Source organism: Balaenoptera borealis, assembly GCF_965194805.1.
Source record: "Balaenoptera borealis genome assembly, chromosome: 3".
NCBI lineage: Eukaryota > Metazoa > Chordata > Mammalia > Artiodactyla > Balaenopteridae > Balaenoptera > Balaenoptera borealis.
In genome coordinates, this window is record NC_138866.1 from 91,701,786 (window position 1) to 91,718,492 (window position 16,707).

The window sequence follows — 16,707 nt, forward strand, 5'->3', positions numbered from 1 at the left end:
CGTTGGAAGGTTATTACAGTAGCCAGTGTAAGAGGATGAGGGCTCTTGGGTGTGAGATATATTTTGTAGATAGAAATAAGAGGATCTGAAGGATTTGGATGTGGGTTGTGAGGGAAAGGGAAGATTCAAGCTCACCTCTAGCTTTGCAGCCTGAACCATGGGTGAATAATGGAGCCATTTACTAAGATTGGAAAAGTCTGGGAGGAAGATAGTAAACGAAGTGTTCAGTTTTGCACATATTAAGTTTGAGATTGCCTAAGACATCCAAGTAGAGATGCCAAGTAGGTAGTTGTGTAGCAAGCCTGGAGCACATTGAGGGGTGATATCTACTGTGATGTTGACTAAGACACTTTTCTTACCACCACTGTTAGTCCATAGTTAGAGATTTGAATTTCAAAAATGGAATTCACCTCCTACAAGTGCACTGCACTCCATCTTGCAAACCCTTGTTCTCTGTCTCAATGCTACATGTAGGGGAGTATTAACTGAGATGTTAAGGCTTATGATGTTCACCATCAAATCCTCCAATAGTGCCCCTTGAGCAATTAATATTTGACATTTCCAAAGGGCCTCAACTAGTGAGACACTGTGTTCCTTTAAATACTATCCTTAAATAAAGCAGAAACTCTGGCCAACAGAAGTAGCTGAACACAAGAAATGCATGTTCCATAATATCTGCAGATCATTTTCAGGCATATTAACTACTTTTAGAGGATGCGGTGAGTCACAGATTTAAAGTTGTGGAGCTTGGATTCTGGACGTGGAAAGGCCACCTTGAAAGCACATACTATTCAAATGCTGCTGGATGGAAGCCCAGAACTTATGCCATAGGGTCACATCACCTGACATCAGTTGATCTAGATTATTTACAGAACACTGAAGTCCAAGGATTGCATCATATTTAGAAGGTTGGGGATATATGCCTCAGGGTACATCAGAGTATTTAACAGAATTAATAAATAGCCACGCATCCAAAAATGGAAGATTTTTCTCAACCACAACATTTTAAGAATCTATAAAGACTTTGCCCACAATGTTTTCTCATGAGGTGTTTTTTTGCCAGAATTACTGAATAAGCCAGGACTTCTTCAACATTACAGTGTTCACACAGCTGATCTTGCCGAGGACGTGTGTGTGGAGAGTGTATCACCTGTCCTTTCTAGAGATGAAGACTTCTGGGAAGGAGCACAGGGACCTGGGTGCAGAGCATCTGTGCCATTAGAAAGTCTGATTGAAATAGACATCAGCAGAATTCTCAAGGTATTTCCCAAGAGACTGGGAACTTACAAGGCCCATTCTGGCGTTGTCCCCTTTAATTGGGTCAAGTCTGTTCATCATCTCTACTTTCAAGGGAGTTGCTCACCAACTAGACCCCATTTTTGCATTCATTCACTTGAAAACTAGACAGGTATATTTTTGCTATTAGAAAAACATATAGAGAGCTTGATTATCCCACAAGGTCTCTTTAGATCAGTTGCATGTACCACTGTGGGCTGTATCAATTGCGTAACCAGAGACATTAACAACAGGCATAGGCTTTGAATGGGACAGGTCAGAGTTTTGAGTCCAGCTTTGCCACTTACTGCTCTGGTGGCCAAATTTAGGTAAGTGTAAAATTGGGATAATCACAGTACACATCTCATAGGGTCACTGTGAGAATTAGATGCGGTAACGTCCTCAGAGAGGTTAGAAGAGTACCTAGAACATAGAAAGCACACAATAAATGTTAGCTGCTATTGTTATTAGAATCATCATTTTTAAAGACCATTGGCAAAGAGATTTTTTGGAACTATAGACCCAGTATAAATAAGATACTTAAGTAGACCCTCATTAAGTTTCTGCAGCTAGATAACACCATGTTCTTTGTGACTTCAGAGAATGAAATTTGATATAAATCTTGACCTAGCTCAAGGTTATCAGTGACTCGTATTTTTTTTAATGAAGTGAAATTCACATAATATAAAATTAACTATTTTAAAGTGTGCAATTCAGTGGCATTTAATGCAGTCACAATTCTGTGCAAGAATCACTTCTATCTAGTTACAAACCATTTTATCACCCCCAAAGTAGGCCCATACCCATAAGCAGTTATTCGCCTTTCGCCACAGCCCCTGGCAACCGCTAAACTGTTTCTGTCTCTACAGATTTATCTATTCTGGATATTTTAAATAAATGGGATCACATAATATGTGACCTTTTGTGCTGGCTCCTTTCACTTACGGTGACTTATTATTGAAGAGGAAACTGCAGATCCCCAAAGAATCACCATCTCATCATCCCATCATCTCTGATATGCTTGGAATTTTCCAATGCTTAATGGAGATTCTGATCTCTAGGATTTCAGATTCTGTCCTCTGTTAAAGAAATGCTTTAATCAAATGCTTGAATCAACAGTGGGTGGATTTGGGGGAAAACTCCAGGAAGTTCTAAATCACTTCAACATATCAAGTATCTGAGAAAAATGATGTCGTCAACATGTGGAGATTTTGTCAAGGGTGCAGTTTTATTCCATCATTTTATAGAGAAGGACTTTGTGACCTAGTGTTGTTTTCTTTGGCTGCTATAAGACACATGTAACCCTTGATGCACTTATTACAAAAACAATTCCTTTAAGGAGCATGTATAACGTGCTAGGGCCTAATGAGAGACACAGTCCCTGAGCTGTGACTAAGCTACTCATGGTCCACTGGAGAGAATAGACAAACAATCAGGCATTAAAATATAATAAATGGGGCTTCCCTGGTGGCACAGTGGTTGAGAATCTGCCTGCCAATGCAGGGGACACGGGTTCGAGCCCTGGTCTGGGAAGATCCCACATGCCACAGAGCAACTAGGCCTGTGAGCCACAACTACTGAGCCTGCGCGTCTGGAGCCTGTGCTCCGCAACAAGAGAGACCGCGATGGTGTGAGGCCCGTGCACCACAATTAAGAGTGGCCCCCACTTGCCACAACTAGAGAAAGCCCTGGCACAGAAACGAAGACCCAACACAGCCATAAATAAATAAATAAATTAAATAAATTTTTAAAAAAAGGTCCTTATTAAAAAAAAAAAAAAATATATATATATATGTAATAAATGCTGTAACTGGATTAAGCACGGGGGGCCATGGGAGCACATGTGCAAGTACCTAGCCCTGCAGGAGGCACTGGCGGGGTACTCCTTACACTCTTTCTTCCACACAAGGCTAAGTCATTGTATTGCTGGTGGAAAAGTAAATTTTATACATCACGAAGCAATACTTTTCAAAATGTTAAATGGTTGTTGACTTTGGAGCCTGTGTTAATTTATTATCACAAAGAAAGAACACTGTTACCATAGGTACTTCTTACATTACTGCTGTTCTGTTTAGCCACTGATGCCATGTGGCATTAAGGTACAGATTGCAACCTAAGGTTAACGTTCCTTACTGTATGGAATTAGACATTTACTGAGTAGGAAATCCTTGCTGGTATTGAGGGAGTTATTTTCTACTTAATCTATTTTACAACTTAAACTTACCACAGTTTTTTTTTTGGGGGGGGAGTCTATTCTAAGAGTAAGCATATTCTCTTAATTATATTCTGTCTCAACCCTCTGCTACAGTCATGACCCTGCCCCCATTATTTGAAACAAAAGTGTCACACCTGGCCTTGTTGTCTATGCTCAATATCACTCCCCAGCTGATGGTATCACGAAGTCCTCCAGCATTATGGGCACACCGTTTCATAATATTTAATTAAAAATGACTCTGAGCACCGTTTCATCCCTCCTTCTCCCCAGGGACTCTTGGACTTCCATTTCTCCTAGTTACTTCTGATTCTGAAGTCCTGCTTTGGCTGAATTCTCGAGCCTTGCCCTGGTTCCCACCTCCTGCAAGTGCTGTACCTTTCCCGCACCACATCACCCCATACTGGACACATCTGATCCCTCTGCTTCCCAAAATACTGTTGACCAAAGCAAATATCAAAATGTTTAGAGACAAATGCAGCACAGGAGAGCAAAACTGAAAATTAAATTTTAACTTAAAAAATTAAAAACTTAACTTAAAATTGAATATTTTAGTCATTTCCAAAGTCCCTTTGGCCATTTCTCTCTAGCTGTTTTTTCCCTACCTCTTTTTTCCTCTCTCCTACTTTCCATCAGAACTCAGATTTTCTCCCACTCCATTACTATGCAGAGTCCTGCAGGTTGTTCTGATGCATGCTAAAGTTTGAGAAGACTTAAGCAAATTTTGAGTATATATTTATGCTATGCACACATTTACAGATCTACTTCATCATTTTTAATGGTTGTATGAATTTAATGATTCCATACTGATGGACATTCAGGTTGCTTCCAATTTTTATATATGAACATACACTAGAAAAGCATATGGAAAAATCAAAATAATTATGAGAAGATCTAGCTATTTAAAAAAATTTGGGGGGGGCCACCCCATGCGGCTGGCAGGATCTTAGTTCCCCAACCAGGGACTGAACCCGGGCCCACGGCAGTGATGAAAGCACGGAGTCCTAACCACTGAACTGCCAGGGAATTCCCGTAGACCTAGCTATTTTAGACGAAATGTTTTTCTTTAAAAATTCCTTTTATGATGTAATATTGTTTAACAACAAATCAAATTGGAAGAGAGAACAATGTTGGGTAAGCTAAAGGAGGGAGGCAGGCATGGATTCTCCATAGAGGATAAGGGAGCACATTGTAGTAGGCTAGAAGCTTCTTGAGGCCAGGGACCATGTCTGATTTGTTTACTACTGCATGTCCAGTGCCTTGAACAGCACCTGACATAGAGTGGGTGCTTAGTTAAGTATTTAATGAATGAATGGATAATGAATGAATCTCAAAATAATTACACTGAGTAAAAGAAGAGTACATGCTCTAAGATTCTATTTATATAAAATTCTAAAAATTGCAAACTCTAGTGATAGAAAAGCAGGTAGATATTTTCAGTTTATTGAAGTATGTCTATTATACCTCAATAAAGCTGTTTTAAAAATAAAAAGACATTGCCTGGTGTTTCTCGTCTGAGTAATTATTGGTAGTTCCCCAAAATGGAGAACGATGAGTTCTGTTTGGGGCATACTGAGTTTGGGGCAACCATGGAATATCCAAATAGACATGTCAGTGAGTTTTTGGATATGAGTCTCTCTCAGGAGTACTTGAGCTAAAGCTGTTCTTTCAACAGCTGAAATGTGCACATCGAATTTTGCGACATCAGCCATTAAGGTTGAATGATGACAGAAGCCAGACTAGAGTAGATGGAAAGAGAAGTAAAGAAAAGTAGAGAGAAAAGTAGAAAACGATAAGTTTGGCTGTTCTGGAAAAAGAGAAAAATAGGGCAATTACTGGAGGAGGTGTCTTCTGAGGATGGTCCTCAATGATACCTTGGAGCCCCAAAGCTTCCCCCAGCCGCCTTGCCTTTGGTTTACATCACTTTTAGTGGAGTTCTCTGTTCCTTGGGCTCAAAGCACCCTGTCTAGTACTCTCCTTTTTCGTTCTTTCTCACCTCTTTCAGTCAATCACAAAGTCCTTTTACTCCTATTTCTTTAATGATGCTCAAATCTGTTCACTTCTCTTAACCCATCGCCAACATCCTAGGGCAAGCCGCCATTATCTGATTACTGCAGAATCCAAAGGTTCTGCTCATGGTGCAGCAGCCAAGTACATCTCTCCTGGAGTCACTGGGTTCGAATCCCAGCTTGCTCCTTAGGAGCTTAGTAACTTCTCTGTGCCTCAGTTAAAACTACCTTCCTGCCAAGATTTTGTGAGAGTTAAATGCAATAAAATCTGTGCAGCGTTTCCTGGTTTTTAAAAAAATGTTTATCTTTTTTTTTCTCTACTATCCATTTAATTGCTTGTGTTGTTTGTTTTGTTTGGAAAATCTTCCCTAGACATCACCAACTGGTTAAATCCTATGTGTTTTTAAACTTCAGTTAGGGTGCCAGCTCCTTAAGGAAGGATTTCTTGATTGACCTACACTTTACCTTGCTGAAGCACTCTGTCAGAGTGCTTAGCGTACTTTTTGGCTCTTCTTCTTATTATTATTTTGCTTCTGAATCCCGCACTACTTAATGATGAACCCTTTGAAGGCAAGGATGGTGTTTTTAGCATTGAAAAAGTTTATTGGCATAAAGTCCCAGGAGGAGATAAGTGTTAGTTAAAACTAGGAGGCTGATATACTGTATGATTCCAACTGTATAACATTCTGGGAAAGGCAAAACTATGGAGACAGGAAAGTGATCAGTGGTTGCCAGGGATTTGAGAGGAGGGAGGCATGACTAGGCAGAGCACAGAGGATTTTTAGGGCAGTGAAACTACCCTAGTGCATGATGTGTGATCATTACATGTCCTTATATATTTGTCAAAACCCACAGAATGTATAACACCAAGAATGATCTTAATGCAAACTATGGACTTTGAGTGATTATGATGTGTCACGGTAGGTTCATCAATTGTGACAAATGCACCACTCTGGAATATAGTTCGGGAAACTATGCATGTGTGGGGTAAGGAGATATATGGGAACTCTCTTTATATATATATATATATATATATATATATATATATATATATATATATATACACACACACACACACATATATATGTCTATATATATATATAAAGATAGATATATATATCTTTGAAGAAATAATCATCCCTGCCTTTGTGGAGGCAGACATCAAACAAATAATTATGCAAACTATCATTTATTTAACATTAAGAAGCACTATGGGGGACTCCCTGGTGGCGCAGTGGTTGAGAATCTGCCTGTCAATGCAGGGGACACGGGTTCGAGCCCTGGTCTGGGAAGATCCCACATGCCGCAGAGCGGCTGGGCCCGTGAGCCACAATTACTGAGCCTGCGCTCTAGAGCCTGTGCTCCGCAACAAGAGAGGCCGCGATAGTGAGAGGCCCGCGCACCGCGATGAAGAGTGGCCCCCGCTTGCCACAACTAGAGAAAGCCCTCGCACAGAAACGAAGACCCAACACTGCCATAAGTAAATTAATTAATTAATTAAATTAAAAAAAAGAATAGTGGTGGAAAATAATTCCTTACCAATCTCTGTAAATTAAAAAAAAAAAAAAAAAGAAGCACTATGGAGCATAGGGTCTTCCCTGAGAAAGCAAAACTTAAGGTGATGCATCACCTTGAGGTCTGCCCTCAAGGACAGGGAGGAGTTAAACCAATTACAAAGGCTCTTTAAAGAGCCTAAGGGCCAGAGTGAACAGTGTGTTCCAGGACCAAAGGAGAGTAGGTACAGGCAGGTCAGACTAGTTGGAGCACCGTGGGCTAAGGAGGTAAAACCGGGGACATGAAAAGAGGGCAGACCTACAGGGCTTGCAGTCACAGAGTTGGAAGCTGTGTCCTAAGGACAGTGGGGTGCCATCAAAAGATTTTAAATAGAAGAGTGATATGGTCAGATTTGAATTTTTAAGAAATCGCTCTGGCTGCTGCATGAAAGAATGGATCAGAAGGAACAATCTGAAAGTGGCTAGATCAGGAGGGAGAGTACTGCAAGAGTCCAGCGGAGGAAGCGCATATTGCACATGTGAAGTACTTAGCTCCTTGCAGGCAGGCTCCATGTGGCCATGAGCATTGCAGACAATGCAGTGGGGGAAGACAATGGGGAAAGAGGAAAAGCATGTGGAAAAGGCAGGAAATGTGAGCAGATAGTTCATGGAGCAATAAAGCTGAATACATGGGCTCAGATCGTGATATATAATGCTTTTGCAGTGAGCGGGGGTTTCTCTTCGTTGTGGTGCGTGGGCTTCTCATTGCAGTGGCTTCTCTTGTTTCAGAGCTCAGGCTCTAAGCGCGTGGGTTTCAGTAGTTGAGGCACGTGGGCTCAGTAGTTGTAGCTCGCGGGCTCTAGAGTGCAGGCTCAGTAGTTGTGGCGCACGGGTTTATTTGCTCCACAGCATGTGGGATCTTCCCGGACCAGGGACCGAACTCGTGTCCCCTGCATTGGCAGGCGGATTCTTAACCACTGTGCCACCGGAGAAGGCCCCAATGCTTTTTAAATAACATCACTTTTATAACAATGATAATAAAATAATAACCATAGTACTTGAATTTATTAATTACTATGTGCTAGACAATTTTTCTATGTTCTTTATACAGCTTAATTTCATCCTTGTTCTAGTTATCTGTTGCTTCATAACAAATCACCTTAAAACTTAGTGCTTAAACCAACCTATATGTATATGTGTGTGTGTGTATATATATATATATGTGTGTGTGTGTGTGTGTATATATATATATATATATATACTCTGTAGCTTGGGCAGAGCTTGAGGGTTGGGGGAAGCTTGTTACTGCACTTCTTGGTGTCAGCTGGGGTAGCTCAAATTCCGAGATCTAGACTCTCTGAAGCTTGCTCACTCACCTGCCTGTAATTGATGCCAGCTGTGGGCTGCAACTGTCTACTCTTCTCTTATTGCACTCAACACGATCTTCTTCAGTGTATTTGCTCACATGTCCAGTTCTCTGCTGGACTTTGAGCTTCTTCAAAACATAAAACATGTCTTTATCTTTGTATCATCTCTGTTTGGGGCACCATCTACAAATGAATGAATCCTGAACCTCGCTAAGAGAATATTTTCCTTTACCAAACTGAACACTCCTAGTGACTGGAGTTTTATAACTTTGCAAGACTACAATTTTGTTAGGAAGTTTTTCTTTATCCTTAGCCAAAATCTACTTTTGTGTAACTTTTACTCAGTGGACTTTTACTTAGGACTGTGAAACTCCACAGTATGAGTCTAAACTAACTTCTCTAAGACATCCATTCCCTAAGTGATAGCTATCAAATCACATCTAAATCTCTAAGCTTAACACTCCAGTTCCTATTATTGTTCTTCCTGGTTGTGGTTTCCATGGTTACCTCACTCTTGATTCATTCTTAGATAATCACTGTGGTTCATAGAGATCCAGAACAAAATGCCTGGATAAATATTAATGGTGAGTCTGTGAACACAGGGGAATGAAGTGGGATAGAAAACCATTCTGAGACCATCATAAGCAAGTGGGCTCCAAAGAGAAGTGCAGGATGGGACTGAGGGGTGAGGACATGGGTTGGGAGTTGGGGACTACATCCTATCCTGGACCTTCCCTGGTAGGCTGATCCTGATGAGAAGCAGATGGAGACCCTGTGGGAAGGTAATCTGAGACCCTGTCTGATTGGAAATAGAGAAGGAAAAACAGGAAAAGTGGAGCTGAAACCCAGTTGAAACTCAGTTGCCCACTTCTATCTTAAAATTGTGTTTCTTGAAGCATAGTTTATTGTCCATAAGAATTTCATAACCTGCTGGTAGACATGCGTTCCCTGAGTTCAGCCCCACACCCACTGAATGTGTACTCTTTACAAACTCCAAGATAATTCTTAAGTACACAGAGAATCTTGTTTTAAGGGCCGGAATAAGATAGAAATTGCTCATATTCAGAGTTAGAAAAGCGTTTTTCAAACCATTTCACAAAGCTAAAGAATCTCATGTTCTTCAGAAATTTCTTTGAAATATAAAAAAATCCCAGCTCATGTGTTTAGTCTGCATGGTTCCATCCCCACAAGTCCTTATCCCAACCCATAAGGGTCTGAAAAACAGTAGAAAAGAGCTGCCTTTGTTAGAAGATCCTATCACAATAACTCTTAGAGAAAAGCCTCCCACCCCCGCAAACTCCCACCCCCAGGAAAAAAGCAGTTGAAGAATTCAAACCCATTATACATTCTTTCCATTCCCTGTCCCCAGCTTCACTGAAATATTAAATCCTTTCCTCTTTTCTACGGATGGATTTTAAGATAGATTTTCCAATGAATTTTTAGTTAAATAATGAATGGAAAGTGTAGCTGTAGCAAATGCAGATTTTTTTGCTTAGAATAAGAGAGAAACTAAAATGGAATTTCTCTAAATACATGTTTTTCCCCTCTTTTAGGAAAATGTTTCAAGTAAATTTACTGAGTGCCCAAAGGAAATATCAGTGCACATCTTTTATGAAGTTGTAACAGGTAAAAATCTAACATTACTAGACAAAAATACAAGGGTCAATTTTTCACACGTCGAGTCTTGCTTTAATAAAATGATTCTGCAATAAGCATTTCTTTGAGTAGAAGCCTTTGCCTTTTAGTCTACCTGCTCCAATTATTAAAGCATGTATTTACAGAGCAGAAGAAAGATCACTGAAAAACAGATTCTTTTAATGAGATAATGCCAAGTGAAGCGCATTCTGAAACGGGGAGAAAGGGTGAGTGATAATTTCACCCTAAGTCATCAGAAGGCGAAAAAGATGGATTCAAAATGATTGACCTACAGCCTTTCAGAAGCATTGTTTAAAAAGAAACAGACTATGATGCTCATTCACTGACTCCTTAAACATTTATTGAGATCACCTACAATGTGTCAGCTGGAGCTAAGAGGGCCTAAGACAGGCACAGTCCCTCACTTCAAGATAGAGTTCCAAAACGCCTGGGCCCAAGGCATTTAATTAAAATTGTAATATAGTGATGAATACTATAAAGGAGAAGTGTGGGAAATGCTTTGAGAATGAATTTATCATCATTTGAAAGTCAAGTTGAAGTTAACCTTAAATGAGGGGACAAATTTTAAAACTATTTTTTTCCAAGCTTCAATTTGGACAGACTTCTTTGCTTCAACATTTTGAGAGTTATTTGGGAGAGTGATTTTTAAAAAACATGTATTGTGTGCCAATATATGTTTGTAGTTACCTACAAGCTCCTTCTTTGAGGGCAAGGAAATTCACACTTACTGAGTGCCGACTTTGTCGGAAGAATTGGACCTATTTTGTCCAACAACCCAAGGTACGTGTGTTGCTGTGCTTCCTTTGCACAAGAGGACACTGAGGCTCAGGGAGATGAAATAATTTGTTTCAAGCCAGCAGACTTGGTCCTTGTCACTGAACTTAGATAGAAAGTGGAGGAGGGCTTCCCTGGTGGCACAGTGGTTAGGAATCCACCTGCCAATGCAGGGGACACGGGTTCGAGCCTGGTCCCACATGCCGTGGAGCAACTGAGCCCATGGGCCACAACTACTGAGCCTGTGTTCTAGAGCCCACAAGCCACAACTACTGAGGCCCGCGTGCCACAACTACTGAGCCCACGTGCCACAACTACTGAAGCCCTCGCGCCTACAGCCCGTGCTTCGCAACAAGAGAAGCCACCACAATGAGAAGCCCTCGCCTTGTAATGAAGACCCAAAAAGCAGCTAAATAAATAAATAAATAAACAACAAAAAAAAAGAAAGTGGAGGAGGGGAGAGGGTGACAGATAAAAGGCTAATTTCACTGACAATTAGTCTATTGTTAGTGTCGCTAATGAGTTGAGCCAAAGTAATCAGAGCCCACAAAATACTGCCTTTTTATCAAAAGTAAATGCAGGAGCTGTAGATGAAAGGACAGCTGTAGGTTCTTGAGGGAGAAATGGCAGTTAAGATTTTATGCGAAATATAGTTTGTAATAAAATTAGACTGTACTAAAATGCATGAAGGAGACTGTGCATTGCACTTCAAGCGCTTTGTTAAGATGTTTGGTTTACCTTTAGCAAAGTTTGTAACAGATAACAAGGTGAGATTATAGAGAATTTATTTCTTGAAATACAAAGAAGTTGCACAATGTCAGTTTACACAATGACAAGGCTTTTAGTTTTAAGCAAGAAGTGAAGGAAGGAGCTAAAGTAATTGGATCAGAGAAATCATAGAAAGCCAGAGTTAAGATTTGTCAACAACAGTTATGTGGAAAATCAAGATTTGCTTCCCCCGGAGGTGGGGGGGGTAGGGGGGGAGGGGGGAGGGAGAGGGATGGACTGGGAGTTTGGGGTTGGTAGATGCAAACTATTACATTTAGAATGGGTAAACAACAAGGTCCTAATGTAGAGCACAGGGAACTATATCTAATATTCTGTGATTAAACCATAATGGAAAAGAGTATAAAAAACTAAATAAGTAAAATAAAATATTGGCTCTAAAAAAAAAAAAAAAAAAAGGGATCTGCTTCCTCCAGAAGAATAATTGGTTATAGCAACAACCAAGATTAGTGAACTCTAGTCTTAGCTCTGCTTCCTCTGCCCAATGAGGTCCAGATGCCAGTTACTCAAAAGAGTTTGAAGATTTTATTAAGTCCCAAAGCGGGTGGTAAGAGTCAACGTAAAATTCATTCTAAATTCAAACCCACCAGGGCCTCATCATCCAAGATGGCTAGCAAGAAGGTGGGAAGGTGGGAAGGAGAGATAGGGCTGCAGTGGAGACAGATTGAGATTTGCCTTGAGTTTTTCTTTTTTTAAAAAAATTTATTTATTTTATTTATCTATTTTTGGCTGCATTGGGTCTTTGTTGATGCACACAGGCTTCTCTAGTTGCGGCGAGCGGGGGCCACTCTTCATTGCGCTGCGCGGGCCTCTCACTATCGCGGCCTCTCTTGTTGCGGAGCACAGGATCCAGACGCGCAAGCTCAGTAGTTGTGGCTCACGGGCCTAGTTGCTCCGCGGCATGTGAGATCTTCCCAGACCAGGGCTCGAACCCGTGTCCCCTGCATTGGCAGGCAGATTCTCAACCACTGCGCCACCAGGGAAGCCCCAAAGACAAGGTTTTGAAATGGCAAAAGCAACAGAAGTTTTAGATCTCAAAGCTCCAGAAAGGAATTAATCTGATTCTTCATCATCAAGATAGTCCTAGGCATTGCTTAATGTTTGGACTGCATCTGTTCCCTGTTTCTTTTTCAGGAGAGATGCACAGGCAGCATTAGTAGCCATGTCTAGGGCCAGCTTCTTCTCATTGTTTCTTAAGTCTGTTCTAGCAAGTTTTGCCAGAAGCAACTGGACAACATCTGCATAACCCTTCCAGGCAGCAGCATGCAAAGCTGTGTCTCCCAACTTGTTCTGTTGGTTCAGTTCAATGTTTGGTTGAGTAAATAGTATTTCCACTGTATCTTTGTGACCTCAATGACAAGCCCAGTATAGGGCAATGCTTCCAGCTTTGTCCAAGACATTAACACCGACTCGGTTGTCCAAACACTCTCTCAACCAGCTCAAGTTGCCTCTTTTTGCAGCTTCATGCAATGGATTGTCAACGGATTCTGCCTGCTCAGCCACATAGTTGCTTGGGATTAGTCCCGTCCTGCCTTTGGAGGTGCCTTTCCACCAACTGGTATCACTCATGTCAGTAATGTAGATAATATCACCTTCTTCAAAGTACAATTCATCTGGAGTTTGGGTTCAAACCTATAAAGAGCTCTGAACACTTTAACTTGCCCTGGTTTGACCGGGTTTGGATGGCGGCTTCAACATCTCTCTCCCTGGAGCACCATAACTTTTAAATAAATGTCCCTGAATAAGAGTGTTTCTTTAAAATGAGTTCAGTTAGAACTCTTTCTATGCAGTATGGAATGATAAATTGATTTAAAATTAGTTATCGACTTACACTTCCAGAGAGAATTTTAGGCAGCTCGCAAAAATATATAAAAAGCTCATGACAGAGTTGTAACAAAGACATAGTGAAAAAAATAAGGCCAGTCATGAGATGGGTGCACATGCCTTGAAGTCCGACATACTTGCTAGAGGTGGGCCCCACACATGGATTTGGTCTTTCTGGCAGGGAAGAGACCTGGTCAGTAACATGATTCACAGAATCTGTGAGAAAGAAACTGGTCTTTTCTTCAGGTGAAACACAGCCACTCAGACCTGCCCAGGAGGTTGACACTTCAGACAGATGTGAGAAAGTGACTGCAGGGATCACACTCGGTCAACACTGGGACAAATCGATAATCTAAGCCCTAACATTCTATGTCAGGGCAGCACAGCTGAAGTAACACCAGTGAGAACATTTTTAAAGGTTTCACTAAAATCACAAAAGCAAACATAAAAACAAATAAACACTCACAGAGAATCTAAGTTTGAGCGATACCTTCTGGATTGTTTGTCAAAGGTATACCTGGGTAGGTATCTGAGTGAAATCACTTGCTGAATGTAGTTATTAAGTTTAAGTCAGTTATCAGAGAAAGACAAATATTATATGATATTGCTTATATGTGGAATCTAAAAAAAGGGTACAAATGAACTTATTTACAAAACAAAAATAGAGTCACAGATGTAGAAAACAAACTTACGGTTACCAGGGGGAAGGGGGGAGGGATAAACTGGGAGATGGGTATTGACATATACACACTACTATATATAAAATAGATAACTAAGAAGGACCTACTGTATAGCACAGGGAACTCTTCTCAGTACTCTGTAATGACCTATATGGGAATAGAATCTAAAAAGGAGTGGATCATATGTATATGTATAACTGATTCACTTTGCTGTACAGCAGAAACTAACACAACATTGTAAATCAACTATACTCCAAATCAAAAAAATAATTTGTCAGTTATATTTCTAGGAGTCGTTACCAGAACGAATGGCTTTGGCTTCAGAATAGTTGGCAGTTATCTGCTAACATGGCCCCTCTTACCATCTCACGACTGACGCAGTTCATGTGGGATTGAGGAAGACTTTATATTCTGTCTTCTATGGTTGGGTACTGGTGCTGAAGGAACAAGTCCCCAACACACTGAGACAGGTTCAGGGAGATGTGTGTGGGTACTGGGTATGTTAGTGTTAAAGCTGCGTTCAGAAGAGAGCACGTATACAAAGCGGCAGGTCTGAAGGATGAAGAGACAAGAAGCTGAGGAGAGCCACAGTCGCGGGCACTGTGCTGGGCTCGATGCGCTGTGTGGCTGCGTGGTGCTTTGGTATAACGGATTTTGTGAGGGTGCTATGAAAAAGCTTTTCATCCTCCAAAATAATTAAATAAAAAGGAGGATGGGGGCTTCCCTGGTGGCGCAGTGGTTGAGAGTCTGCCTGCCAATGCAGGGGACACAGGTTCGAGCCCTGGTCTGGGAAGATCCCACATGCCGCGGAGCAACTAGGCCCGTGAGCCACAACTACTGAGCCTGTGCGTCTGGAGCCTGTGCCCCACAACAAGAGAGGCCGCGATAGTGAGAGGCCCGCGCACCGCGATGAAGAGTGGCCCCCACTTGCCGCAACTAGAGAAAGCCCTCACACAGAAACGAAGACCCAACACAGCCATAAAAAAAAAAAAAAAAAAGGAAGATGCTCTGGAATGCTGCAGAACTCTGGGGAATTTTTCTCTCTGGAGAAAAAAAGACTGAAAATAGGACACTGAGTAGGATATGACTTAAGAAATGCTGAAGATTTTCTTAAATTCCAATTTAAGGAATTTGCTAAATCCTCAGCCTATAATTTAAAACACTGCATATTCATGTAGATTCGACACATGCCTGCAAATTTTAAAATTTAAAGTGGTGGTACATGGGAATAAAGTCAGGAATACACTAATACCACAGGGTAAAGAACTAAGACACAGGAGAGAATTCTTTTTACAAAATGTCAAAGACCTATCCATAGTATATCTCATTATATATAATCATTATATATAACAGTATAACAGATAAAAAGAGAAAAGTTAAATATACTACAGAATTTCTATTTTATTTGCTTGTTTTGAATATACAAATATAGGGACTTCCCTGGTGGTCCAGAATCCGCCTTCCAATGCAGGGGGCGTAGGTTCAATCTCTGGTAGGGGAACTAAGATCCTACACGCCGCGGGACAAGTTAGCCCGCCTGCCACAGCTACTGAGCTCGTGCGCCTCAACCCGAGAGCCTGCGTGCAGTAAACTACAGAGCCCACATGCTCTGGAGCCTGTGTACCACAACTAGAGAGAGAAAACCCGCACACCACAACTAGAGAAAAGCCCGCGTGCCACAATTGGAGAGAAGCCCGTGGGCCACAACAAAAGATCCTGCGTGCTGCAACTAAGACCCGACGCAGCCAGAAAAATAAAGAAAATAAATAAATTTTAAAATTGAATATACAAGTATGAAAATAAATAAATTCAAAAAATTAATATACAAGTATCTGAATGCCCTAGATGGAAGGATTCCAGAATTTCACTTCTTTGTATTTTTAAATTATAATTATTCATATATGTATTTCTTTAAGTATGTATGTATGTATGTATGTATTAGTGAAACTGTATTACTTTTCTCTCTCGTATGGTCAGGGGGAAAGCATTGCTTTTATTTATTTATTTATTTATTTATTTATTTATTTATTTATTTATGTGTGTGTGTGTTTTGTTTATTTATTTAATTTATTTTTTTGGCTGCGCTGAGTGGCATGTGAGATCTTAGTTCCCCAACCAGAGATCGAACCCGTGTCCCCTGCAGTGGAAGCTCGGAGTCCTAACCACTGGACCCCCAGGGAATTCCCGATAAGCATTGCTTTTAAAGAATTCAGACAGGTAATGTATATGGTTAGATTTTTCCAATAGTAAATGTATCATCCCTAGTGCAAAGTATTTTAAACTGTGTCATGTGATGCTTTGGGTTGATAGGTTTCTTACATGGGCTAAAACTGAATATGGCTTTGAGTGAAACAAATACTCTTTTGCAGTCCAGCAGGCATTCCCTATATATAGGTTTTTCTTTAATAATCCACATACGGCCTAAAGTTCAAAGCAATGTGGATAAATAAAAGTCAAAAATTTTTCAGCATTAAATGGTTAAAAAGTTTAAAAAAAATTACAAATGTTTGCTTTGTTAAAAAGACTTTTATCAGATTAACTACACACTTTAATTTTATCAATAATTTGTTATATCACCACAATTTTACTCTTATGTAGCAATACACCTTAGACCATATTCAGGGGTTAAAT

General features: G+C 40.6%; 1 pseudogene across 1 annotated transcript; it reads right to left on the reverse strand.

The window, feature by feature from the left end:
* Positions 1-12,270: 12,270 nt before the first annotated feature.
* On the reverse strand, positions 12,271-15,023 carry LOC309626770 (osteoclast-stimulating factor 1 pseudogene; annotated as a pseudogene). The gene has a single exon. The product of its transcript is annotated as an osteoclast-stimulating factor 1 pseudogene (transcript).
* Positions 15,024-16,707: the final 1,684 nt, after the last annotated feature.